Here is a 26,450-nt window from a genome sequence, read left to right on the forward strand (position 1 = left end):
CACCCTGACTTGGAATGAGTTTGTGGAACTGTTCAGGAAGAAGTACTTTCCGCCTTCTGTGAGGGAGCAATTGGAAAGGGAATTCGTCTCGTTAGTCCAAGGGACTAAGAGTGTGAGGGAGTATGAGGCTGAGTTCTCAAGGTTGTATCGCTTTGTGAGGCAGATGGATGCTGAGAGCTTAGCTATGAAGTTTCAGTGGGGACTGAATGCTTCAATCCGGCGCGATGTCGCTGTTCTGGAACTGAAGACTGTGGAGCTCATTTTCGTAAAGGCTATGGCCATTGAGCAGGAGAACTTGATTTTCCAGGAACAGGAGTCGGCTGACAGGGACCTTCGAAGGAAGGGAAAGGCAATTGTTGTGAACAATGAAGGGACAGATAATCAGGGAGGGTTCTGGAAGAGGCAGAGGACTCATCAGCAGGCGCCAGGTAGAGTGGCAGCTGCACCTGCTGGGGTTGCACCTAATGGGCAGGTGGCACCCTTAACATGTTATAACTGCAAGGAAGTGGGCCATATGGCGAGGCAGTGTTTGAAGCCGAAACCTAGGTCGTGCTATAATTGCGGACAAGTAGGGCATTTGGCTAATGAGTGTACCCGACCTCGGGGTATGAGACAGAGGGATCAGCAGAGGCAACATCCTCAGGGACATGCGAGGGTGGTTGCTATTGGCCAGCAGAATGCGGGGGTGCAAGGTACCTTATCTGCTTGAATTTAATCTTGTGTAGATGAAGTGCTTATCTGCTTGAATTTAATCTTGTGTAGATGAAGTGTGATAGTAGATTACCGCATCTCTTTGTGCTAGTGTAGTGATAGGTTTGCCTGACGTTTATAGTTAGACCTTTTTGTATGGTATCTTTTGGGAAGGGGTGATCGTTGAGCATTTTGTATTGCGTGTTGCATACTTCACTTTTGTGGTAGTTGAAATTCTTTGCAACTCTGTGTGCACGCAATACCATGTGATGATTCATGCGTGAGTTGATTTAGGCTAAACCTTATTCTAAATGTGTTTTGAGGCGGTGGGACACTGTGTGTAGCGATGCATGCACCATTACTTTTATGGTAGAATGCACCAGGGTGGCGATACTAGGAGGGCTACCCGTATCCATGTTCGAGCAAGGCAGGTGGTACTTGAGATGTGGGGACTATTCCTAAATCTACATGGATCACTCAAAGTGCGAGTGCAACCATCGTTGGTGGTTGAATTTCATTCTGTATGGTTGACTAGCTCATTGTTGTGTGGAGGCTGTATGGAGAGAGCAATTCTTGTTGGGGATCGAGAATTGAATTTGAGCTTGGTTTATGCGTACTTTTGGGAGTAGTACGTTTAAATTTCGGGACGAAATTTCTTTAAGGGGGGTAGAATGTGATGCCCCGGAAATTCGTAATTATTTTCTGAGGATTTTCCAGAATTAATTTTATAACTATTGGACGGTTTCGTGGCTCGTGGATGGAGCAGAAGTGTTTCGGGCGAATAATTAATTGAAGGATATGGTTTTAGGGGGGTTGCCAAAGGTTGACTTTTTATTCGTTGAGATTCTCCAAAAACTTCCTTCACGAAAGTTGTAGAGCGCGTCGATACGAGTTCGTGGATATGTAGAACGCGAGAATCGGAGTTCGTATGAGGAAGTTATGACTATCGGAAGAAGTTTCCGTTTTAGTATATAAAGGGAAAATCAGAAAAATATTTCATTATTCCTCATTTCCTTTTCCGGAAACCGCATACCCTCTCTCCCTTCTCTCTCGTCGGCTCCCTCAGTATCGAAGAAAACCGCCTGACCCGACCCGAACCCGGCCGATCCGACCCGGCTTTTCCGGCCAACTGCGGCGGTCTCCGGCGACGAAACTTTCCAGATAGGAGCGACTCCTCCGTCTGGTCGTCCCTCTGGTGGTCTCTATCGCCGATTCTTCTCCACGGCGGCGCTGCAAGGCGGTGCAGCCTTGTGTTTTCGGACCCGGCCGGAAAACACAACTCCGGCGACTTCATGGCTTCAACGATTCCTTGGTTGAGCTCAGAATAGCTTCGCCGATCGATCCTTGGTGGTTGTTTGGATCGATTCACGTGAAACTTCGATCAACTCGGATTGGATTACTGTTCACGGCTTGTGAGGTAGTTTTCGACCCCTTAAGCTTGTTTTCTGACTTCGAGCTAGTTATGAGAATTCACAAGCATGCTTAGATGAAGAACTTTGATGTTGGGAGTTTTGTGAAATAATGTGTTTTGGCCGGTGGCGGTGCACCACCGTCTGTGGTGGCGTTCCGGCGGTGTTCCGGCCACTTAAGGAACTGTTTTTGGTATTATATATGTTCTACTCGTTGATACGAGCGTTTCGATATATAATATGCAAATTTTGGAGTTCGTATGGAATTGTTATGATTTTTGCAATTTCATACCGATCGATTATTCGATCCTTGAGGATTTGAGCGTCCGATCGACTTGTGGTTTGGTCACATCGATCGTGGACGAATTCCGAGGACTTTGGGAGGTCTCGGATGTGGTTTCGCCTCATTTGGCGTCACCTTGGGAATTTTGGTTCGATTTAGGGTTTCGAACGTTATCCCTTGTGATTCGTTGACTGAATGAGAGCTGTAATTCCTTAGGTACGTGACGTAGTACTCCTCGGACGGATATTTTGTGGATTGGCTGCCTTGTCCTGAATTGAAGACGCAGCGGGAGTTTCGAGGTGAGTAATCTCACAAGGTTCATTAATGAATGAAATACCTTTATCGTTTGGTGAGTAAATCTCACGATATGTGTTATGAGTAGGATCGATATTTGTTATGAGCAGGATCGATATTTGTTATGAGCAGGATCGATATTTGTTATGAGCAGGATCGATATTGTTATGAGCAGGATCGATATTTGTTATGAGCAGGATCGATATTTGTTATGAGTAGGATCGATATTTGTTATGAGCAGGATCGATATTTGTTATGAGGAGGATCAATAATTGTTATGAATATGGTTGATATTTGTTATGAGCATGATTACCCTATTGTCTTGGAGTTATTAGGTTAACTATGACTTTAGTTGGTGTTAGTGGTTTTCTGTGTGGATGGATGACTATGTGTGTGTATATATATATTATGGGATGTATATATATGCATATATATTCATGTATTAGTGGCTTCGTTGTAAATCTATGTGATGATCGCTATCTATGTGATGACCAGCGAAATCTATGTGATGATCGCAATCTATGTGATGACCAGCGAAATCTATGTGATGATCGCTATCTATGTGATGAACTTAGCATACTTAGGGACTTGCTTGATGGCCTCTAGGAGGGGTAAGTTTACTTGCACCTTCTTGAAAGTTTCCAAGATAGCTTGGTCACTTTCATCCTTCTTAGATTGGGCGAACCTGCGTGGGAAGGGCATGCAAGAAGAAGAAGGGTTAGCAATAACCGAATTTGATAAGTTAGAATTACTACCTGATACTTCCGGTTTTGCCTTTAATGGTGAGGACGCCCTTGTCTCTTCCTTGGATGTTGCAGGGTCCTTCTCAAAACCCAACTTGGTGGGTTCTTGGTCTTCCTCAATCTCTATGCTCACTTGAGCCTTCTTGGGTTGCTTCGGTTGATCCACAAATGGTCTTCCACTCCTTGAAGTCACAACTGATGCATTCTCCACATTAGGGTTAGGTATTGTATTACTAGGGAGCTTGCCAGTTTCGTGGATCTTGCTCATGAAATCCACAACTTGACCCATTTGCTTCTTGAGCTCTGCAATGTCCTTGGTGTGGGTCTGTTGTCCTTGAATCAAAGCCTGTGTAGAGTTTATCAAGGCTTGGGTAGAACTAGTCAAGGCCTCCAACGTTTTGTCATAGTGAGCCATTGAGGGTCCTGAATTCTGTGGAGGAGGTAGGTAAGGCCTTTGAAAAGATGATCCTTGGAATGAAGGCCCATGTGGACGTTGGAAATTCCCACCAAGAGGATTCTGAACGTTATCATTGTTGGTCCACTTGAAGTTGGGATGGTCCCTCCATCCTAGGTTGTAAGTATTGGAGTAAGGGTCATGTCTTGGACGTTGAGGTCCTCCTTGATATCCTCCTTGATATCCTCCAATAGCATTCGCAGATTCCCATCCTCCATTTTCATTAAGTTGGGGGCACTGATCTGTAACATGCCCTTGCATAGAGCATACCCCACAAGCTATTGTTGCACTTGGTCCCTTGGAACTTACCACTTGGTTCATGAGGAGGGTAAGCTTATTCAGTTGGTCTTCAATGGCAGTATTCTTGCTCATCTCATGCACCCTACGAGTAGAGTGTCCTACCCCCTCATATTGTTGAGAGTTTAGGGCACGATTAGCTATAAGTTCCTTCCCAACCGCAGGTGACTTATCCACAAAAGCTCCTCCAGCTGCAGCATCAAGCATTTGCCTTTTCAAGGGTAAGAGTCCTTCGTAGAAACATGTAAGTAGGGTCTCATCCTTCATCTGATGTTGAGGACACTGTGCAAGTAGGGAGTTGAACCTCTCATAGTACGCAGCATATGACTCATCATGGGCTTGCTCTATTCCACTAAGCTTCTTCCTAAGTGTGATGACCTTTGAAGCTGGGAAGTATTTCTCCAAGAAGGCCTTTCTCATTGTTTCCCATGATGTGATACGTCCTGCAGGAAGTTCATATAGCCAATCCTTGGCTCTATCAGCTAGAGAGAATGGAAATGCTCTCATCTTAAGAAGGTTCTCATCTGCCCCTTGTGGTTTGCATGTTTGCACAAACAAATTGGAATTCTCGTACGTGCTTGTTAGCATCCTCCATATTAAGTCCATGGAAGATAGGGAGCTTGTGCAACAATCCACTCTTAAGCTCGAACTCTGCCTGTCTTCCAGCTGCAGGGGCAGGGTATACTATGCCTGTAGGGGGTCCTCCTTCAACAGTTGCGGTGGAGAGTTCCCTAATAGATGCCATTCTCTCTTCTTCGACTTCTTCAGGTGGTGGTGAAGGTGGTGGTGTAGAGTTGGACGAAATCACAGGTGAAGGTGAACGTGAAGGAGGAGATGGACTTGGTGTAGGTGATGTAGACTCCTCAGAAAAGTAAATCCGTTTCTCTTGCTCGTTAAATGTGTACTCCTTGTATGTTGAAGGGGAAGGGCTTGTGTGCTCAAGGAGTGAAGGACCCTTCAAACGAGCGAGCCTTGCTTCAATTTCCTTTAGTGTAGAGGGTCTAAAAGGCTCGGTCATTCATAGGAATCCTGAACATCATCAAAATTCAAAAAAAAAGTTAGCAAAGTATAAAGTGAGTTAATTACAAATTAGTGATTTATACATCAACTTTACTATTCACGAGTCACTATTCACAAGTTCCTGTTCACGAATCTACTATTTATGATTTATACAAGTATAAATTGAGTATAAATTACAAACTAACCACAATCTTTTCACAAATAAACCACGTAAGAAGTTTATACAAGTATAGTAAGTACAAAACACAAAATTTACAAGTGGAGGTTATGTTCAAGTATCTTATTATCTTTACAAAATAAAGTTAATATCTCAATTGATTACAAGTTGTAAGTCGAGCCCAATAGAAACCACTACTATTGGTGAGATACGATCTAGGGATAGTCGCCTAGACATAAGTCACTTCCCTTTGTTTCAGAAGGCTAGATGGCCAGATTAAGAGGTAAGTGAGAGGGAGGACTCATTTTGGTGACACTACGGAGGCTATTCCCTCATTGAGGTTTAGGCCCCTATTGGCTACTCCCACATTGTGGTTTACGCACAGTCTATAGTATCTCTGAGATCCAATTTGAACCCATCACCCAGGGTCTCAACCTAGACACCACCTATATGCCCCTTACTCAGCTTGAAAAGAACTCATGTGTTAGACAGTTCTCCAAATGCTAATAAAAGCCGCCCTCAACTTCAAAAGACCTTAGAAAGGCACTAATGAAGGGTTAAGGCCAATATTAACAAAAGGGCCCTTATCTACTCATACGATTTTACACACTTATAACAATCAAGAATTTAACGATATTTACAATTGATTTTTTTCTTTTGTATAACAAGATTAGACACATTTTACACAAAACTTTCACACAAGACAACAAACGTCACACATATTTTTTTTTCTTTTCTTTTTTTTTTTTTTTTTTTTCTTTTTTTTTTTTTTTTTTTTTTTTATGTACGAAAATACTTACAAATAATTGTTTTTCTTCCTTTTCTTTACAATTATTTTCAACACTTAGGTACGGGAACAGGGAGTCTCGATGTGCAATGGGACTGAAACAGCTACCCTTTTCAAGACTATGTTTAATCCAATATACCTTAGTGAATCACAATATTTTCATTTGTTATATATATCATTGATTTCAAATTCAATTCCAAGCGGTAAATCAAGAGGACGTGCGGCCCAAGTATATTCGTCTAGACACAAAGTCCCTCCTACATCCTTTGGGCAACCTTACTGAAATGGCCAGGTAGGGGAGGGCGAACACAAGAGGTAGGATCCATTTTGGCATAGGCTACTCCCACATAGTGGTTTACGCCCATTTGTAAGCACTTCTGAATCCAGAACCTGTTATGATTGTTGTCCCCTTCCTAGACACCATCTCACATAGGTTATACTTACTTGGATGAAAAAGGTCCTAAGTGTGAAGACAGTTCAATGAATGTTAATAAAGGCCGCCCTCAACCTTAAGGGACCTGGACTAGGTACCAATAAGGGGTTTAGGCCAATATTAATAAACACGACTTCACCTATTCCTTCTTTAATTTACAACCCACAATTAAAATTCGTGTTCAACAATATAAATAACAACCTAAGTAATTAACTAACTAATTAACTAATTAACTAATTAACTAACAAATAAGAGAATTACCAACAATTAACAAGAGATTTTTTTTTTTTTTTCTAACACAACATATAAACAAAACAAATATTCACATATTTAACAAGTGATTTTTCAATCCCCGGCAACGGCGCCAAAAATTGATGCGCTCAAAAGCAAGCGCACAATTTAACCCTGAAATGTCATTAGTAGTATAAAGTAAATAGGGATCATTCTATTCCGGGGATTGAGGGTACACCTGTCATTGTCAAACAATTAAACAATTAAAATTAAAACAAAGTATATTATTTACACAATATAGACATATTTACGAAAAAGGGGGGAATATTTTTTATTTTGGTTTTCGAAAATTAAACTAAGTTAAGAAAATAATTAAAATGCAAAAACATAAAAATATAAATGGGATGCAAGAACAAAGATCAAACCGAAATATATAATTAAAATCAATTCAAATTCATCATTGTTCATCATAGTCATGCAAGAGGAGTTGATCATGTGAAACGTTCATAAGCAAACAATTTCCCATATTTTACTTTCAATGCTAATTAACCTAAGTGAAAGCACCTAGATTACTCCTATCAAACATGCAATCAAACCCTAGAAAGCTAGTCAATCATGTCATGTTTAATGCATTAAGCACCTAGAAAGGCTATCAACTCAAATGTGCAACTTAGTATGGAAAAGTCCACCTAATTGCAATCTTCTCTGAATAAATTCGGTTTTTGTACAAAACCTTTACTACTTATTGATTCAAGAACACAAAACCAAAAAGTTGATTCATGTTCTCAAATTCATAGCAACATTCACATAAAAACCCTAAATGTTTCGAACCATTCAAGATTATCATACAAAAGATTTCTATCATGCAAATTTAATCAAACACTCACACAAAAGCAACCATAAATCACAATATATGAATCTGAAAATTAACAATTAATCATAAAATTTCAGAAATCAATATTTGTTCAAACAATTGTGTCAACTAAGGCATAACCAACGAAAATTACAAAGCAAAGGTTACAAGGAGAATCGGATTACACCGTGATGAAGATGAGATGAATGAAGTGATGAATGGTCTCTTGAATTTCGAAAGCAATCTTCAAGGATGGTGATGGATGAAGTGCACGGCTTGTCTTCTTCTTCCTTGGCCTTGCTTGAACTTCGTGGTTGCCCTAGAGGATGGAGATGAACACGGCTAAGCTAGAGAGAGTTTTCTGATTTTTTCTTCAAAGTGTAAAACGTAAAAGTGGGAACTCCAAAACGTTGAGAAGAGGGGAGATTATATAGGGGACGTCCTCCTTGCTCTCCAAGCCGTGTATTTCTTCTTTATTTTCCATGGAATTAATCTGAAAATGCCACATAGTTTCCTCCAATGATAGCTTGCCACATAGGCCCTATGAGGTGGTCCAACCAATCACAAAATTCTCTTTTAATTCCCTAGAAATATTGCCGAAATACCTTGAGATAATTTCTGATTTTTCTAGTTTAAATTCGGCCAAACTTCCTTTAGGAATTCTAGGGATGAATCTAGACTCCTTTTTAGCCGTTTCTTGGTCTCCACACTTTGGCTTTCCTTAAAATTCTCCCTAGAATATCTCTTTGCCGAAATCTCTAGGGTTTCTTCATGATTATCACGGAAATTCCTTCTTTTCCTCTTGGTTTGGACGGCAAAAGATATTCTAGGGTTTATCTCTTGATGTATTTCCATAAAAATAGCCCTAGAAAATCTCCCTAGAAAATCTCCTTTGATAATTCTGATTTTCCACGTCATTTTCCTTGTTTCTCTCTTCATTTTGGACGGCAAACATCTCTAGGGTTTCTTCATTGCGTCACAAACCCTAGTTGCATGGGCTTTTGTGGGCCTTTAATCCAATTGCCGAAAATCCACTTCATTCTTGAGAGTTCTTGGGCCTCCATGTGCCACCTTTATGCCATGTCATCATCTAGAGTCTTCAAGAAGCTTCTCTCATGCCATGTCACTTCATTAATTCGATCTCCATTCATGGTTGGCTCAAGAGTCTTGTTTTGGCAAGCTTTCCTTTTCTGGACAAGGTTTCCTGGTTGGACCAGGAAAACTTCTTTTCTTCATTTCTGCTCATTTGTGCTTCCCTTTGTACTTCATCTTGTCTCCCTCCAACGTTGGCTAGCTTCTCTCTCCATTTGTGAGCTCGTTTCAGCTCATTTGTGACAAGGACCTGAAAATAGAAACTAGTAAGAAAAATAGAAACTTTCCTAAAATGAAAAATGGCAACTTTCCTAAACTGAAAATGGGAAACTTTCTAAAAATGATAAATAGAAACTACAAAAATAGAAACTTTCTACAAATAGGAACTTTCCCAATCAAAGAATGCAAACTTTCCTAAACAGGGTTTTATTAAGGAAATAACGCAGAAAATGCAGGGAAAAGCAAGTAAAACATCGCATTAAAATGCTCCTATCAAATTCCCCCACACTTAGCTTTTGCTAGTCCCTTAGCAAAATCACACTAAGACTCAACGAAATTTAAAGACTCTAAAAATACTATGACTCTATTGCCCTTCAACTTTTTGTCTCAGCAATCTCTTACTTTCACAACACCAAGATTAACACTCAACCAAGATTCAATGTTTAAGCATTCGAGAGTTAATTTAAACACATAATCTACACATACACAAGTAGGACTTGGTTGTAACAATGGTGATGGGTTCTGTTAAGCATGTTTCAGACAAGTTTGATTCAAATCCTCACAAGGTATATCCACTCTTTCTTCTCTCAGAATTCAAGGCAATGCTTAAAAGCTTATACACTCAAGTATATGTGAAAGATAACAAGTATATCACATAATTCAAGAAACGAAAGCACATGTATAAATTTCTTTTAAAGATCTCATGAAGGATACCAACTACTTGCACAGATGGACCCAAGCCATAAGTTCAACTCTTGTAACTCATCTCCACATCAAGGGCTGTCCCATCTTAAGGATCAAGAAGGTCTTTTCAAGGGTTGTAATGGGGCTAAGGCTCATGGTTTAAAGAAATAAAAGGTAAGGATTTATCAAAGTGTCCTAAAAACCTAGCAGAGCATATGTAGATGTAGAGACCTCAAAAAATCCACCAAGGCATTGCAAAAACGTCACTTTCCCTAGAGGTAACATAAAAGGGGCCTAATGTCTTCATGTTGGGCCCAATCTTCATTGTAAACTTCCCTTGAACTCTAGTGAAATGGACAAAGGCCAAATTTTTCTATAGCAGGCCTTCATTTCAAAGCAGACTCCAAAATCACTAAGTATAGGGGACTAAAATCCACAAATATTTCCTTCTTTTCTTTTCTAGCCGTACATTTTTTTCTTTTTCACTTTCTTTTCCTCGGCTTTTTCACACATTTTTTTTTTTTTTTGGATAAGTCTACCCCCACACTTGAACTTTCACCTCTTCTCAATTTTCATCCTTAGCACCAAACCCACGTAGTATGTCTCAAAAGATAGCTCCACTAAGTTCTTAGAACAAAGGGTAGGGTTGTAACTATACTAAGTTTCATGGTTAAGGATTTTAGGGTGATGAACGAAAAGGCTTAATGTAGGCTCAAAGGGGCTTATCTAGGGGAGTCCCACGACGGGCACAAATGGGGACACAAGTTTATATGGCAATGGTGGTAATTCCTAGGATGCCTCTATCCCTTCCAGAATCAGGGCCATGTATTGACAAACGTCTCAACAAGCACAAGAGTGAATTCTAGCATTCTCTAGTCCATCAAACTTAATCTATGGCAAGTAGTCAATCAAATGAAAGAATAATGAGATCATCAAACATCGCCAAGAAAATAAGAATATATTTTTCATTTCACTCCAAGAAAAAGGGACATGGGCTCAATTATCTCACATGGGTTTATATGAATCAAAACTCATCTTAACATGCTCATATTCTGTACCAAAGTTTCGAAATCCATATCCACTACAAGGCACATATTTTTCATATATCTCAATTAACCAAAGAATACCATGTTTAAGTCATCTCAATTTTGTGATCCTCTTTTGGTCATGATTTCAGAGATATAGAATCATCCTAGACAGTTGAAAGGGCATCCTAAGACTCAAAACAAAAACAAAAGCAACGAAAATTTTTAAATTTTTGACATTTTTCAATTTTTTTGTATTTTTTAATATATGACTCAAGACAAAAGTGTAAATCCCTTCCCCCACACTTAAATATTGCATTGTCCTCAATGTAATCAAGAATAAGCATGCCATGAAACACTTAAGCATATAAGGTTGGAATTTACGAAAATAATGGCTATTAAAACAATTCGAGAAGTGAAAGGGAGAGATAAAACAAATCTGCGTTGACGACTCCTCCACAGCTACTTCTAAATTGGGTTGCCTCCCAAGCAGCGCTTAATGTTTATAGTCTTTCAGCCTAGACTTGTACCTCCATTTAATCCTCAGGGTTTGGAACGTTTTGGAGGGGTACAGCCTCCACTTCATGTTCCACAAATGCCTCATAGTAAGGCTTCAAGCGATGCCCATTCACCTTGAACTCATTACCTGTTTGTTCACTCTTTATCTGCACAGCTCCATGAGGAAACACATGAGTGATAACAAAAGGCCCAATCCAACGAGAACGAAGCTTACCTGGGAAGAGTTTGAGACGAGAATGGAATAGAAGAACTTTTTGACCCACAACAAAAGTCCTCCTTCGAATCATTTTGTCATGGAATGCCTTAGTCTTATCCTTGTAAATTTTTGCACTTTCAAAGGCATCATTCCTAATCTCCTCTAACTCTTGCAATTGCAACTTCCTATGAAGCCCAGCTGCATCTATATCCATGTTGAACTGCTTCACAGCCCACCAAGCTCTATGCTCTAACTCCACAGGTAAATGGCAAGGTTTGCCATAAATAATTCGATATGGTGACATACCTATGGGAGTTTTGTATGCAGTTCTGTAGGCCCACAGAGCATCCTCTAGACGCAAGGACCAGTCCTTCCTGTTGGGGTTCACAGTCTTCTCCAATATCCCCTTGATCTGACGATTAGAGACCTCAGCCTGCCCACTAGTTTGGGGGTGATAAGGTGTAGAAACCTTATGTGTCACATCATATCTCTTCAAAAGAGCCTCAATCGTCCGATTGCAAAAATGGGATCCACCATCACTAATGAGAACTCTAGGCATTCCAAACCTCGAATGCTTAAACATTGATTCTTGGTTGAGTGCTAATCTTGGTGTTGTGTAAGTAAGAGATTGCTGAGACAAAAAGTTGAAGGGCAATAGAGTCATTGTATGTTGTAATGTTTGAGTCTTTCTTTCTTTAAATTCCATCGAGTCTAAGTTTGTTTCTTTGTGTGATTTTGCTAAGGGACTAGCAAAAGCTAAGTGTGGGGGAATTCTCCTCACTTCCCAGTGGTTCTCGCTCTGCTCGATCTACAACATCGAGTATCGATTGTAATTTTTGATAGGAGCATTTTAATGCGACGTTTTACTTGCTTTTTCCTACATTTCTTGCGTCATTTCCTTAGTAAAACTCTGTTTAGGAAAGTTTCCATTCTTCGATTGGGAAAGTTCCTATTTGTAGAAAGTTTCTATTTTTGTAGTTTCTATTTATCATTTTTAGTAAGTTTCCATTTTCGGTAGTTTCTATTTTTCATTTTTAGAAAGTTTCCCATTTTCAGTTTAGGAAAGTTGCCATTTTTCATTTTAGGAAAGTTTCTATTTTTCTCACTAGTTTCTATTTTCAGGACCTCGGAGCTAAAAAGTGGAAATGAGCTCACAAATGGAAAGAGGAACTTGCGAACATTAAGGGGAGCAAAGATGAAGAACAATGAGCCACAGAAATGAGCAGAAATGAAGAAAAGAAGTTTTCCTGGTCCAACCAGGAAACCCTGCGAAAAGGAGGAAAGCTCACCAATGAAGTTTCCAACGTTACTATGAAAAAGAAAGGGAAAAATAAAGTGTTATGACGTTGGAAGATGACATGGCATAAAGGTGACGCATGGAGGCCCATGAACTCTCAAGAATGAAGTGGATTTTCGGCAATTGGATTAAAGGCCCACAAAAGCCCATGCTACTAGGGTTTTTGACGCATGACTAAACCCTAGGGAGAGTTTGCCGTCCAAAATCAGAAATACAAGGGAGATTTTCTAGGGAGATTTTCTAGGGCTATTTTTATGGAAATACATCAAAAGATAAACCCTAGGAAATCTTTTGCCGTCCAAGCCAAGAGGAAAAGAAGGATTTGCCGTGTGAACCAAGAAGAAACCCTAGAGAATTCGGCAAAGATATTATCTAGAGAATTTTAAGGAAAGAAAATATGTGTGGAGACCAAGAAAAGCTCAAAAGAAGTCTAGATACATTCCTAAATTCCCTAAAGAGTTTTGGCTGAATTTAAAAGCATAAATCAGAAAATATCTCTATATATTTCGGCAAGATTATTTAGGGAATTAATAGTGGAATTTTGTGATTGGTTGGACCACCTCATATAGCTTATGTGGCAAGCAAGCATTGGAGGAATTTATGTGGAGTTATCAAGCACATGCCGTGAGGTTTCTTAGGGTTTTACACGGCTTGGAGACCAAGAGGCCGTCCCCTATATAAGCTCCATTTTTCTCAACGTCAGGGGGTTCCATTTCTTTACATTCTATACTTGAGAAAAAAATCAGAAAACTCTCTAGCTTAGCCGTGATCTTCTCCATCCTCTAGGGCAACCACGAAGTTCAAGCAAGGCCAAGGGAGAAGAAGACAAGCCGTGAGCATCATCCATCACCATCCTTGAAGATTGCTTTCGAAATTCAAGAGACCACATCATCAATTCATTCATCTCATCTTCATCCACGGTGTAATCCGATTCTCCTTGTAACCTTTGCTTTGTAATTCGTTGGTTTTGCCCTAGTTGACATATATGTTTGAATAATTGTTGAATTCTGGAATTTTTATGATTAATTAATATTTTCAGATTCATATATTGCGATTTATGGTTGCTTTTGTGTGAGTGTCTGATTAGATTTGCATGATAGAAATCTTTTGTATATTAATCTTGAATGGTTCGAAAGTTTTAGGGTTTTTATATGAATGGTGCTACGAATTTGAGAACATGAATCAACTTTTTGATTTTGTGTTCTTAAATCAATAAGTAGTAAAGGTTTTGTGCAAAAACCGAATTTAATCAAAGAGGATTGCAATTAGGTGGACTTTTTCATACTAAGTTGCACACTTGAGTTGATAGCCTTTCTAGGTGCTTATTGCGTTGAACATGTTGTGTTTGACTAGCTTTCTAGGGCTTGCATGCATGTTTGATAGGATTAGTCTTTGTGCTTTCACTTAGATTAATTAGCATTGAAAGTAAAATATGGGAAATTGTTTGCTTTTAACGTTTCACATGATCAACTCCTCTTGCATGACTATGATGAGCAATGTTAGAAATTGATTCGATTTTTAATCATATATTTCAGTTTGATCTTTGTTCTTTCATTCCATTTGTGTTTTATGTTTTTGCATTTTAATTGTTTTGTTAACTTAGTTTTATTTTCGAAAAACCAAAAACAAAATCCCCCCTTTTCGTAAATATGTATATATTTTGTTATATCTTTGTAAATATTATACTTTGTTTTAATTTTAATTGTTTGTTTATCCCACATTGACAGGTGTACCCTCAATCCCCGGAATAGAACGATCCCTATTTATTTTATACTACTAATGACATTTCAGGGTTAAATTATGCGCTTGCTTTCGAGCGCATCAATTTTTGGCGCCGTTGCCGGGGATTGAAAAATCATTTGTCACTTTGTGAATAATATGTGTTTTGTTTATATTGTGACCGAAAAAAAAAAAAAAAATTTACTTGTTAATTATTTTGTAATTGTCGAAATTAGTTAGTTAATTACTTAGGTTGTTATTTATATTATTGAATACGAATTTTAATTGTGAGTTGTAAATTAAAGAAGCAATAGGTGAAGTCGTGTTTATTAATATTGGCCTAAACCCCTTATTGGTACCTAGTCCAGGTCCCTTGAGGTTGAGGGCGGCCTTTATTAACATTCATTGAACTGTCTTCACACTTAGGACCTTTTTCATCCAAGTAAGTATAGCCTATGTGGGATGGTGTCTAGGAAGGGGGCAACGCTCATGACAGGTTCTTGAATCCAGAAGTGCGTGCAAATGGGCCTAAACCACAATGTGGGAGTAGCTCATGCCAAAATGGATTCTACCTCTCGTGGTCGCCCTCCCCTACCTGGCCATTTCAGTAAGGTTGCCCAAAGGATGTAGGAGGGACTTGGTGTCTAGACGACTATACTTGGGCCGCACGTCCTCTTGATTTACCGCTTGGAATTGAATTTGAAATCAATGATATATATAACAAATGAAAATATTGTGATTCACTAAGTTATATTGGATTAAACATAGTCTTGAAAAGGGTAGCTGTTTCAGTCCCATTGCACATCGAGACTCCCTGTTCCCGTACCTAAGTGTTGAAAATAATTGTAAAGGAAAGGAAAGAATGTGAATTTTTGTACTTAAGTTCGTAAAAAGAAAAAAAGAAAAAAGAAAAAAAAGAAGTTGTACAAAGTGTGACGTTTTGTTTTGTTCTTGTGTGAAAGTATTGTACAAATTGTGTCTAATCTTGTAAACAAAAGAAAAGAATTAATTGTAAATATTGTTAAGTCCTTAATTGTTATAAGTGTGTAAAATCGTATGAGTAGATAAGGGCCCTTTTGTTAATATTGGCCTTAACCCTTCATTAGTGCCTTTCTAAGGTCTTTTGAAGTTGAGGGCGGCTTTTATTAACATTTGGAGAACTGTCTAACACATGAGTTATTTCCAAGCTGAGTAACGGGCATATAGGTGGTGTCTTAGGTTGAGACCCTGGGTGATGGGTTCAAATTGGATTTCAGAGATACTATAGACTGTGCGTAAACCACAATGTGGGAGTAGCCAACAGGGGCCTAAACCTCAATAAGGGAGTAGCCTCCGTAGTGTCACCAAAATGAGTCCTCCCTCTCACTTACCTCTTAATCTGGCCATCTAGCCTTCTGAAACAAAGGAAAGCAACTTATGTCTAGGCGACTATCCCTAGATCGTATCTCACCAATAGTAGTGGTTTCTATTGGGCTCGACTTACAACTTGTAATCAACTGAGATATTAACTTTATTTGTAAAGATAATAATACACTTGAACATAACCTCCACTTGTAAATTGTGTTGTTTTGTACATTTTATACTTGTATAAACGTCTCATGTAATATATATTTGTGAAGTTTGTGGATAGTTTGTAATTTATACTCCTCTTTATACTTGTATAAATTCGTGAATAGTGACTCATGAATAGTAACATTTATGTATAAATCATTAACTTGTATTCACTTCACTATGTAGTCCACTAATTTCTCTAACTGTTAATGTTGTTCAGGATTTCTATGAATGACCGAGCCTTTTAGACCCTCTACAATAAAGGAAATTGAAGCAAGGCTCGCTCGTTTGAAGAATCCTTCACTTCTTGAGTACACAAGCCCTTCCCCTTCAACATACAAAGAGTACACATTCAACGAGCAAGGGAAGCGGATTTACCCTTCTGAGGAGTCTACATCACCTACACCGAGTCCATCTCCTCCTTCACGTTCACCTTCACCTGTGGTTTCATCCAACTTTACACCACCACCTTCACCACCACCTGAAGAAGTCAAGGAAGAGAGAATGGCATCTATTAGGGAACTCTCCACAGCAACTGTTGAAGGAGGACCTCCTTCAGGCATAGTATACCCTGCCCCTGCAGCAGGAAGACAAGCAGAGTTTGAGCTTAAGAGTGAATTGTTGCACAAGCTCCCTATGTTCCATGGCCTCAATATGGAGGACGCCAACAAGCATATCAGAGAGTTTCAGTCTGTGTGTGCTAATATGCAACCACAAGGAGCAGATGAAGGCATTTCCATTCTCCTTAGCTGATAGAGCCAAAGATTGGCTATATGAGCTTCCTGCTGGACGTATCACATCATGGGAAACAATGAGGAAGGCCTTCTTGGAGAAATACTTCCCAGCTTCAAAGGTCATCACACTTAGGAAGAAGCTTAGTGGAATAGAGCAAGCCCATGATGAGTCCTATGCTGCCTACTATGAGAGGTTCAACTCCCTACTTGCACAATGTCCTCAACATCAGATGAAGGATGAGACCCTACTTACATGCTTCTACGAACGACTCCTACCCTTGGAGAGGCAAATGCTTGATGCTGCAGCTGGAGGAGCTTTTGTGGATAAGTCACCTGCGGTTGGGAAGGAACTTATAGCTAATCGTGCCCTAAACTCCCAACAATATGAGGGGATAGGACACTCTACTCGTAGGGTACATGAGGTGAGCAAGAATACTGCCATTGAAGACCAACTGAATAAGCTTACTCTTCTCATGAACCAAGTGGTAAGTTCCAAGGGACTAAGTGCAACAATGGCTTGTATGCTCTATGCAAGGGCATGTTACAGATCAGTGCCCCCAACTTAATGAAAATGGAGGATGGGAATCTGCGAATGCTATTGGAGGATATCAAGGAGGATATCAGGGAGGATCTCAACGTCCTAGGCATGACCCTTATTCTAATACTTACAACCCAGGATGGAGGGACCATCCCAACTTCAAGTGGACCAACAATGAAAACGTTCAGAATCCTCTTGGTGGGAACTTCCAACGTCCTCAAGGGCCTTCATTCCAAGGATCATCTTTTCAAAGGCCTTACATGCCTCCTCCTCAACAGAACTCAGGACCTTCAATGTCTCACTATGACAAAACGTTGGAAGTCTTGACTAGTTCTACTCAAGCCTTGACAAACTCTACACATGCTTTGATTCAAGGACAACAGACCCACACCAAGGACATTGTAGAGCTCAAGAAGCAGATGGGTCAAGTTGTGGATTTCATGAGCAAGATCCACGAAACTGGAAAGCTCCCTAGTAACACAATACCTAACCCTAATGTGGAGAATGCATCAGTTGTTACTACAAGGAGTGGAAGAGTGTTCATGGATCAACCACAGGGGTCAATGAAGGCCAAAGTGAGCATAGAAATTGAGGAAGACCAAGAACCCACCAAGTTGGGTATTGAGAAGGACCCTGCAACGTCCAAGGAAGAGACCAAGGCGTCCTCACCATTAAAGGCAAAACCGGAAATTCAAGGTAGTAACTCTAACTTATCAAATTCGGTTATTGCTAACCCTTCTTCTTCTTGCATGCCCTTCCCACGCAGGTTTGCCCAATCTAAGAAGGATGAGAGTGACCAAGCTATCTTGGAAACTTTCAAGAATGTGCAAGTGAACTTACCCCTCCTAGAGGCCATCAAGCAAGTCCCTAAGTATGCCAAGTTCCTCAAAGAGCTTTGCACTACTAGGAGAGTAAATCGTGAAAAGGAGGTGGTAAAGGTAAGTGAGAATGTCTCTGCCTTGATTCAGAGGAAAATTCCTCCAAAGTGTAAGGATCCTGGAAGCTTTACTATTCCTTGTACTATTGGTAACTCGAGATTTAAGAATGCCATGCTAGACCTAGGCGCATCTGTTAATGTTATGCCCTATTCTGTTTATGAAACCCTAGGTCTAGGGGAACTTAATTCTGACAATGTTATCATTCAGTTAGCTGACAGATCCAATGCATACCCTAGAGGTTTGTTAGAGGATGTGCTTGTACAGGTGAACCATCTTATCTTCCCAGCTGATTTTTATGTGTTAGAAATGGAGGCCTCCCCTGTGAGTTCCACTCCATTGCTTTTGGGACGTCCTTTCTTAAGGACAGCTAGGACGAAGATTGATGTGTATGCAGGCTCTCTCACAATGGAGTTTGATGGTGACGTTATAGGCTTCAACATTTTTAAAGCCATGAGGTATCCTCTTGATGAAAGTGATTATTATTCTATTGACATTTTGGATGATCTGGCACAGAAAATGTTTGATGTCATGAATGAGGATACCCTAGCCACGACACTTGCACAAGGAATAGGTTACACAAAAGGTGGCGTCACCATCTCAGAGGAGGAATTGAAAGACACTTGTGATGGAAAGATCATTGAAAACGTCTCCTTCCTTGAGGCATCCCCCTATATAGGTAAGTCTATCTCCCCCTTGTCCATTCAGTTATCTGCTAACAAGACTTTACCTTCAGTGGTCCAGGCCCCAGAACTTGAGCTAAAACCTCTTCCGGACCATTTGAAGTATGTCTACTTAGGGGACAAGGAGACCTTACCAGTCATTGTGTCCTCTGCACTGACGACTCCACAAGAAGAGAAGTTGGTGGAAATGCTGACGCAACACAAGACCGCCATAGGATGGACATTGGCGGACATCAAGGGAATCAGCCCTACAACTTGAGGCTCAACGTCGTCTCAACCCTCCAATGATGGAAGTTGTGAAGAAGGAGGTTATCAAGCTCCTTGATTGTGGGGTGATCTACCCCATTTCAGACTCCAAGTGGGTCTCCCCAGTTCAGGTCGTGCCCAAGAAATCTGGGATCACTGTGGTGAAGAATGCTGAGAACGAACTGGTGCCCCAAAGGACAGTCACAGGCCACAGAGTATGCATTGACTATAGGAGGCTCAACGCAACCACAAGGAAAGATCACTCTCCTCTGCCATTCATTGATTAGATGCTTGAGTGCCTAGCTGGACATGACTATTATTGCTTCTTGGATGGCTACTCAGGCTACAATCAAATTGCCATAGCCAATGAAGATCAAGAGAAGACAACCTTCACTTGCCCCTTTGGGACGTTCGCCTATCGACGTATGCCCTTTGGACTTTGCAACGCTCCAGGTACCTTTCAGAGGTGTATGGTAAGTATCTTTTCAGATTATATTGAGAAAATCATAGAGGTATTCATGGATGACTTTTCAGATTTTGGAAAGGATTTTGATGATTGTCTTAGTAATCTAGAGATAATTCTGAAACATTGCATGGAAACTAACCTTGTACTTAATTGGGAAAAATGCCATTTTATGGTTAAGCAAGGAATAGTTCTAGGACATATTGTCTCTGCTAGGGGTATAGAGGTTGATAAAGCCAAGGTGGATATTGTGCGTTACTTATCCTCTCCCACTTCTGTGAGAGAGATTCGTTCTTTCCTTGGCCATGCAGGTTTTTATAGGAGGTTTATCAAAGATTTCTCCAAGATTTCGAGACCTTTATGCCAACTACTCCAGAAAGATGTGATGTTTCACTTTGACAAGGAGTGTCAAGAAGCTTTTGACAAGCTTAAGGAGTTGTTGACATCTGCCCCCATCATGTTACCTCCGGATTGTCCTTGCCCTTTGAATTGATGTGTGATGCCTCTGACTATGTGATGCGCCTAAAGCAAGCGCATAATTTAACCCTGAAATGTCATTAGTAGTAAAAGTAAGTAGGGATCGTTCTATTCCGGGGATTGAGGGTACACCTGTCATTGTCAAACAATTAAACAATTAAAATTAAAACTAAGTATAATATTCACAAAGATATTCACAAGTATAAACATTATTTACGAAAAAGGGGGGATTTTGTTTTTTTGGGTTTTGAAAATAAATTAAGTTAACAAAATAATTAAAATGCAAAAACATAAAAATACAAATGGAATGAGAGAACAAAGATCAAAAACCGAAACAAATGATTAAAATTGATTCAAACCCTAATATTGTTCATCTAAGTCATGAGAAAGGAGTTGATCATGTGAAACATTCGAAAGCAAATGAATTCCCATTTTTTACTTTTCAATGCTAATTAACCTAAGCGAAAGCACCTAGATTAATCCTATCAAACATGCAATCAAACCCTAGAAAGCTAGTCAATCATGTCATGTTTAACGCATTACACATAGAGAAAGGCTATCAACTCAAGTGTACAACTTAGTATGGAAAAGTCCACCTAATTGCAATTCTCTTTAATTAAATTCGATCTTTGTACAAAACCTTTACTACTTTGATTCAAGTTTACACAAAACGAAAAGTCGATTTCATGCTCTTAAACCTAGCATCATTCATATCAAAACCCTAAGTGTTTGCAACCACATAAGATTAAAATACAAAAGTTATCTATAACGCAAATTTAATTAAACAAACTCACATAAGCAACTCTCGAATCACAATATATGAATCTGAAAATTCTCAATTAATCATAAAAATTCCAGAAATTAATATTTGTTCAAACACATATGTCAACTAGTTCAAAACCAACGAAATTCAAAGCAAAGGTTACAAAGGAGAATCGGATTACACCGTGAGATGGGGATGGTGGTGAACGATTGATGTGGTGGTCTCTTGAATCTCGAAAGCAAGCTTCAAGGTTGGAGATGGATGATGGATGCTCACGGCTATGCTTCTTCTCCCTTGGCCTTGCTTGAACTCGTGGATATGACTAGAGGATGGAGAAACTCACGGCTATGCTAAGAAGATTTTCTGATTTTTTTCTAAAGTGTAAATTGTATGGGGGAGAGGATCCTTTCTCAACGTCAAAGAGGTGGGTATATATAGGAGCAGGCAAGGCTTCATGAATTTAATTTCCAAGGAATTTTCTGGTTGCACCACACAGCTCCAACCAATGAATTAATGCCACGTCAGCTCTGCTATGTCATCCAACCAATAAGAAACCTCCAATTTAACACCTTGATTTAGCGAGATTATTTTTGAATTAATTGCATGATTATTTTCTGATTTATCTCCTCAAATAACTATCCAATCATGCCACACAGCTTCGACCAATCACAGAATGCCATGTCAGCTCTGTTGAGTCATCCAGCCAATCAGAAGCCTCCAAAATAAATCCCATAATCTTTCCAAATATATTATTGCTGATTTTCCCAAGATTTAATCTGATTTTTCTCTTAATTTTCGGCCAAAATACTCTTGAGTGAAAATAGGAATGAATCTGGACTTGTTTTGGACTTTTTCTCCCTTAAATCTCTCCATGGCATCATTATCCTTGATCCTCTCTTGATTTTTGACATTAACTCCATAATTTCCCATGGCAAAATCAGCTTTAATTCCCCATAATATCTCCCATGTCATCATGTGGTCTCCTAATGCCTTCAGGTTTCCTAGCCTCATCAGGATTCCTGCGTTGACTGGGATTCCTAGTCGGACCAGGAAAACTCCATTTCTTCATTTCAGCTCCATTTATTCCAAGGTACCTAGAAAATAAAAATTAAATTAAAAATGATTAAATAAAGGAAATAACTAAGAAAAATATGAGGAAATAATTATTAAAACGTCGCATAAAAATGCTCCTATCACTATGCAGTTGGAGCTGTTTTGGGGCAAAGGAAGGACAAACGACCCTATGCCATCTACTACGCCTCAAGGACTCTGAATGATGCACAGATGAATTATTCAACCACAGAGAAAGAGCTCCTTACAGTTGTCTTCGCCCTTGAGAAGTTTCGGTCTTATTTACTTGGTACCAAGGTTATTATCTATACTGACCATGCAGCTTTGAAATACTTGATGATCAAGAAGGAGGCGAAGCCAAGGCTCATCAGATGGATCCTACTCTTGCAAGAATTTGACGTGGAAATCAAGGACAAGAAGGGTAGTGAAAACGTGGTAGCTGACCACTTGAGTCGTTTGGTGCATGTAGAAGATCATCTTCCTCTGGTAGAGACATTTCCAGATGAGCAGCTTTTTGGACTTCAGATAAGTGAACCATGGTATGCTGATATTGTGAATTATATTGTGTCTAGAAAGATTCCTGATACCATGTCACGTGCTGATAAGGATAGGCTTAAGAAAATTGTTAAGCAATATGTTTGGGATGAACCTTATTTGTGGAAATATTGCCCTGATCAACTGATTAGGAGATGTGTGCCTGAACATGAACAAAATGCCATACTTTCTTTTTGCCATTCTAAAGCATGTGGGGGTCACTTTGGGTCTAAGAAGACTACATTTAAGGTGCTAGAGTCTGGGTTCTATTGGCCAACATTGTTTAGGGATGCACATGCCCATTGTTTAACTTGTGATAAATGCCAAAGAACAGGAAATCTAGGTCCTAGAGATCAAATGCCATTGTCCAATATCATAACTGTCGAAATATTTGATGTCTGGGGTATAGATTTCATGGGACCTTTCCCTTCATCTTTTGGGTTTCTTTATATCCTACTTGCAGTGGACTATGTTTCCAAATGGGTGGAAGCAAAGGCCACTAGAACTAATGACTCTAAGGTTGTTGCAGATTTTATCAAGTCTAACATCTTTAGCAGGTTTGGAATGCCTAGAGTCCTAATTAGTGATGGTGGATCCCATTTCTGTAATCGAACGATTCAGGCTTTGTTGAGGAAGTATGATGTCAAACATAAGGTCTCTACACCTTATCACCCCCAAACTAGTGGGCAGGCTGAGGTCTCTAATCGTTAGATCAAGGGGATATTGGAGAAGACTGTGAACCCTAACAGGAAAGACTGGTCCTTGCGTTTAGAGGATGCTTTGTGGGCCTACAGAACTGCATACAAAACTCCCATAGGTATGTCACCATATCGAATTGTCTATGGCAAACCTTGCCATTTACCTGTGGAGTTAGAGCATAGAGCTTGGTGGGCTGTGAAGCAGTTCAACATGGATATTGATGCAGCTGGGCTTCATAGGAAGTTGCAATTGCAAGAGTTAGAGGAGATTAGGAATGATGCCTTCGAAAGTGCTAAGATTTACAAGGATAAGACTAAGGCATTCCATGATAAAATGATTCGAAGGAAGACTTTTGTTGTGGGCCAAAAAGTTCTTCTCTTCCATTCTCGTCTCAAACTCTTCCTAGGTAAACTTCGTTCTCGTTGGATTGGGCCTTTTGTTATCACTAATGTGTTCTCCCATGGAGCTGTGCAGATAAAGAGTGAACAAACAGGTAACGAGTTCAAGGTGAATGGCCATCGCTTGAAGCCTTACTATGAGGCCTTTGTGGAACATGAAGTGGAGGCTGTACCCTTCCAAAACGTTCCACACCTTGAGGATTAAATGGAGGTACAAGTCTTGGCTGAAAGACTATAAACATTAAGCGCTGCTTGGGAGGCAACCCAATTCCGAAGTAGCTGTGGAGGAGTCGTCAACGCAGATTTGCTTTCTCTTTCCCTTTTACTTCTCAAATTCTTCTTTGTTTTAGAGTTATTTTCGTAAATTCCATCCCTATATGATGGGAGCATTTTAATGCGACGTTTTAACTGCATTTCCCTACATTTTCTGCGTTATTTCCTTAATAAAACTCTGTTTAGGAAAGTTTCCATTCTTTGATTGGGAAAGTTCCTATTTGTAGAAAGTTTCTATTTTTGTAGTTTCTATTTATCATTTTTAGTAAGTTTCCATTTTCGGTAGTTTTTATTTTTAGAAAGTTTCCCATTTTCAGTTTAGGAAAGTTGCCATTTTTCATTTTAGGAAAGTTTCTATTTTTCTTATTAGTTTCTATTTTCAGGACCTCCGAGCTAAAAAGTGGAAATGAACTCACAAATGGAAAGGGGAGCTTGCGAACACCAAGGGGAGCAAAGATGAAGAACAATGAGCCACAGAAATGAGCAGAAATGAAAAAAAGATGTTTTCCTACTTCAACCAGGAAACCCTGTCCAGAGAGGAAAGCTTGCCAGAACAAGACTCTTGAGCCAACCAAGAGTGGAGATCGAATTGATTAAGTACATGGCATGAGGGAAGCTTCTTGAAGACTCTAGATGATGACATGGCATAGAGGTGACGCATGGAGGCCCAAGAACTCTCAAGACTTGTTGAATTTTCGGCTAATTGGATAAAAGCCCACAAGAGCCCATGGAACTAGGGTTGTGACGCAAAAGTAAACCCTAGACATCATTGTTGCCGTGAAATCCTAAAGATAAACAAGGAAGTTGGAGTCAAAAATCAGAAATACAAGGGAGATTTTCTAGGGAGATTTTCTAGGGCTATTTTTATGGAAATACATCAAGAGATAAACCCTAGAAGACTCCTAGCCGTCCAAGCCAAGAGAAAAAGGAGGGATTGCCGTGCAAACCCTAGAGAATTCGGCCAAGAGATAATGAAGAGAGAAACTAGGGTTTTGCCGTGAGAAAAATCAGAAATTTCGATGGAGATTTCTTAGGGAGCTTTTAAAGGAAAGAGAATATGTGTTGAACACAAAAAGCTCTCAAAGGAGTCTAGATTCATCCCCCTATATTCTCTAAATATATTGTTACCGAAATTGGTGAAGAAAATCAGAAATTATCTCTATATTTCGGCAAGATTATTTAGGGAATTAATATTGGAATTTTGTGATTGGTTGGACCACCTCATAGGGCTTATGTGGCAAGCAAGCATTGGAGAAAATTATGTGGAGTTATCAAGCACATGCCGTGAGGTTTCTTAGGGTTTTACACAGCTTGGAGACCAAGAGGCCGTCCCCTATATATTCCCCTCTTTTCTCAACGTCAAGGGTTCCTTTTCTTTACATTCTACACTTGAGAAAAAAAATCAGAAAACTCTCTAGCTTAGCCGTGAGTTCTACCACCCTCTAGTCATCTCCACGAGTTCAAGCAAGGCCAAAGGAAGAAGAAGAATTGCCGTGAGCATCATCCTCCATCACCATCCTTGAATCTTGCTTTCGAGATTCAAGAGACCACCTCCTCAATTTGTTCATCTCATCTTCATCCACGGTGTAATCCGATTCTCCTTTGTAACCTTTGCTTTGAATTTCGTTGGTTATGAACAAGTTGACATATATGTATGAACAAAGTATTATTTCTGGAATTTTTATGATTATTTGATAATTTCAGATTCATATATTGTGATTTATGGTTGCTTTTGTGTGAGTGTTTGATTAAATTTGCATGATAGATAACTTTTGTATTTTAATCTTATGTGGTTGCAAACACTTAGGGTTTTTATATGATTGGTGCTACGAATTTGAGAACATGAATCAACTTTTTGGTTTTGTGTTCTTGAATCAATAAGTAGTAAAGGTTTTGTGCAAAAACCGAATTTAATCAAAGAGGATTGCAATTAGGTGGACTTTTTCATACTAAGTTGCACACTTGAGTTGATAGCCTTTCTAGGTGCTTATTGCGTCGAATATGTTGTGTTTGACTAGCTTTCTAGGGCTTTCATGCATGTTTGATAGGATTAGTCTTTGTGCTTTCACTTAGATTAATTAGCATTGAAAAGTAAAATATGGGAAATTGTTTGCTTTTAACGTTTCACATGATCAACTCCTCTTGCATGACCTTGATGAACAATGTTAGAACTTGAATCGATTTAATCATATATTTCAGTTTTGATCTTTGCTCTCTCATTCCATTCGTATTTTTATGTTTTTGCCTAAGCAATGTTAAAAATTGATTCGATTTTTAATCATATATTTCAGTTTGATCTTTGTTCTTTCATTCCATTTGTGTTTTTATGTTTTTGCATTTTAATTGTTTTGTTAACTTAGTTTTATTTTCGAAAAACCAAAAACAAAATCCCCCCTTTTTCGTAAATATGTATATATTTTGTAATATCTTTGTAAATATTATACTTTGTTTTAATTTTAATTGTTTAATTGTTTGACAATGACAGGTGTACCCTCAATCCCCGGAATAGAACGATCCCTATTTATTTTATACTACTAATGACATTTCAGGGTTAAATTGTGCGCTTGCTTTCCGGCGCATCACTATATGCTTAAGTGTCTCATTGCATTTTTTTCTTTTTTCTTGATTACATTGAGGACAATGCAATATTTAAGTGTGGGGGAAGGGATTTACACTTTTGACT

General features: G+C 39.4%; 1 pseudogene; it reads left to right on the plus strand.

Annotated features, from left to right (window-relative positions):
• Positions 1 to 274: 274 nt before the first annotated feature.
• The window catches only part of LOC112171177, a 145,617-nt pseudogene continuing 119,441 nt past the window's right edge, over positions 275 to 26,450 (plus strand).

Source organism: Rosa chinensis, chromosome 6 (genome assembly GCF_002994745.2).
Source record: "Rosa chinensis cultivar Old Blush chromosome 6, RchiOBHm-V2, whole genome shotgun sequence".
NCBI classification, from domain to species: domain Eukaryota; kingdom Viridiplantae; phylum Streptophyta; class Magnoliopsida; order Rosales; family Rosaceae; genus Rosa; species Rosa chinensis.